This window comes from Tachysurus vachellii, chromosome 2 (genome assembly GCF_030014155.1).
Source record: "Tachysurus vachellii isolate PV-2020 chromosome 2, HZAU_Pvac_v1, whole genome shotgun sequence".
Taxonomy (NCBI): domain Eukaryota; kingdom Metazoa; phylum Chordata; class Actinopteri; order Siluriformes; family Bagridae; genus Tachysurus; species Tachysurus vachellii.
Window position 1 is genome coordinate 898,931 of NC_083461.1, and position 2,500 is coordinate 901,430.

Below are 2,500 nucleotides of genomic sequence, written 5' to 3' on the forward strand. Positions count from 1 at the left end.
CATTTCCTCTTACATTTACATTTACATTTACAGCATTTGGCAGACGCCCTTATCCAGAGCGACGTACATAAGTGCTTAAATCTCTAACATTGAATACATTAATGCTGGATCACTAAGTTACATACTTAAGATACCATGAGTTTAAAACATTTGTTCAAAGTTACAATGAAAGTGTCAAAGGTGTGTTTTTTTTTTTTTTTTTTTTTTTTTTTTTTTTAAATGCAAAAGATAATGAAAGAAGTGCTAGTTGAAGTGTTTCCTGAATAAGTAGGTCTTCAACCGCCGCTTGAAAATAGCCAGTGACTCAGCTGTCCGGACCTCTAGGGGAAGTTCGTTCCACCACCTTGGTGCCAGTACAGAGAAGAGTCTTGTAGTATACTTGCCTCTTACCCTGAGAGATGGTGGAACCAGTCGAGCAGTGCTGGTAGATCGGAGGGTGCGGGGTGCAGTGCGAGGAGTGATGAGGGCTTTGAGGTAAGAGGGAGCTGGTCCATTTTTGGCTTTGTAGGCCAGCATCAGTGTTTTGAATCTGATGCGTGCAGCTACCGGAAGCCAGTGGAGGGATCGCAGCAGCGGGGTGGTATGAGAGAACTTTGGCAGGTTGAAAACAAGCCGGGCAGCTGCATTTTGGATCATTTGCAGAGGACGGATTGCGTTCATAGGTAGACCTGCCAGCAGTGCATTGCAGTAATCCAGTCTAGAAATGACAAGAGACTGAACAAGTACCTGAGCAGCCTGTGTGGACAGAAATGGTCGAATCCTTCTAATGTTGTAGAGAAGAAACCGACATGAGCGAGTCTCTTCTATAGGCCCTTCTCTCTGCCCCTTACTTCTGCCTGCTACTTCCTGTTCATGTAAAATCTGACGATTAAAGATGACTGACCTGTTTATTCTGCTAAAGCTAGCTAGCTAACATTAAAGAACATCTACTAGCTAGCTAACGGTGAAATTATCTCTAAACGTAATATTAGCTAGCTAATAGAATAGCCATCGGATACTCTGCTTTGGGGATCGTCTTTATTCTCTCGACCAGTTTTGTGTCTAATTTATACAAAATATTCCCCAAATAAAACTAGCTGGCTAGCTTTAGATTTGACCTCTACATAGAATTCGGTAGCTAGTGTTAATAAACGGAGGATTTGTATTAAAACATGGGGTCACGTCGAGAGTTAAGAGCAAGAAACAAATTAGTGTTTAACTGACTGCAATAATTAAGCCTGTGAATTCTGAATCTGAGCCAAATCTGGATTAAATAAACTGGATTAGTTAAACCTGGATCAGTGACGTGTTCAGGTCCAGAGTGTCTTCGTTAATGTGAACGTTGTGTATTCGTGTTTCTGGAAGCCGATCCTCAGGGAGTCACCTGTTTCAGCTCCTCACACACCTGTCCTGGTGGGCGGAGCTCTGAGCGAGACGCATTTAAATAAAACATTTCATCACGTTGTAAAGGTGTGTAAAGTCTCTGACCTGATGATGTGTAGTGTGATGAGTGTGTGTGGGGAAACGCTGCAGTTGTGTGTTTATTGTGTAACCGTGTGTTGGAGGACACGGCGGTGTTTAATCTGGAGATGGACTTTAACATAAAGTCATAAATATATTCAAATAAAAAGCTAACAAACTCCTGACCTACAGATTAATTACCTTTAGTTTCAACAACCAAATAAATACATAAGGACGCTGTACAGTTTCTCCTTTTATTTATATTTAATATTTAACATTTATTAGATTTAATGTTCTGAGTTTGCTCCTGTTGTCTCTCTCGGCTATAAACACACAGCAGTCTCTCTATAACGCTATAAGTTAATGAGAGGAAACCAGTCAGTCTGGAATCCGAGGAGAAGCGAAAACTCCTCCGTCCTCATGTGGAAATCTTTAAGTTCCAGTTTCACACTCAGCCAAACATTTGAGTCATTTACGCTTACAGATTAAAATGCCGGAATTGCTCAGAAGAGTCAATTCAGATAGAACGATTCTTAAAGGTACAGTTTTAATGCTGACACTCAGACTCCTACTATACATGTTCTATATAAACCATTTCCTTATAGAACAATGATCACAAACGTTTATTAAGGAGCGGTTACTATGGAAACAATAACGTAATTAAGCGAGTGCATTCATATAAATCTGTGCTACAACCAGAGCTGTTGGAGAGAATGAATCAACGCCTGACCAATCAGAGAGCAGAACTCTGGTACAGTTCAATAGAATAAGAATCTTTGTTTCATGGCTGTTTTCCTGACACCTGAATGTGGAAGACACCAAAGTGTGAATGTTGGACTGTTTGGTGCGTCACCTTCCTCTAAAGGCTGGATCACAGTGTTGTGTTAATTACACAGATTATTTACAGCTTTATGTCAGTAATAGTCCATGTTTGTGTAATGAGACTTGTGGTGTGAGATTGTTGTGTGTCAGCAGGTGATGGAGCGCCACCTGGTGTCAACTCTCTAAGTGTTGTGTAAGGTGTGAAGTCTTTACTGGATGATAAAGTGTTTGTGAGAAA

At 40.8% G+C, this 2,500-nt stretch overlaps 2 protein-coding genes across 2 annotated transcripts in view; both read left to right on the forward strand.

Moving 5' to 3' along the window:
• LOC132861359 (peptidyl-prolyl cis-trans isomerase A-like) overlaps nucleotides 1–1,448 on the forward strand; it is an 8,246-nt gene extending 6,798 nt beyond the window's left edge. Inside the window, exons 6-7 of the mRNA XM_060892851.1 lie at nucleotides 1–6; nucleotides 799–1,448. The exon at nucleotides 1–6 is cut by the window's left edge and continues 220 nt beyond it. The gene's annotated coding sequence lies outside the window, so the exon portion shown is untranslated. The remainder of the gene's footprint in view (nucleotides 7–798) is intronic.
• Nucleotides 1–2,500, forward strand: part of LOC132861382 (annexin A4-like) — a 175,256-nt gene that overhangs the window by 141,530 nt on the left and 31,226 nt on the right. The window lies entirely within an intron of this gene.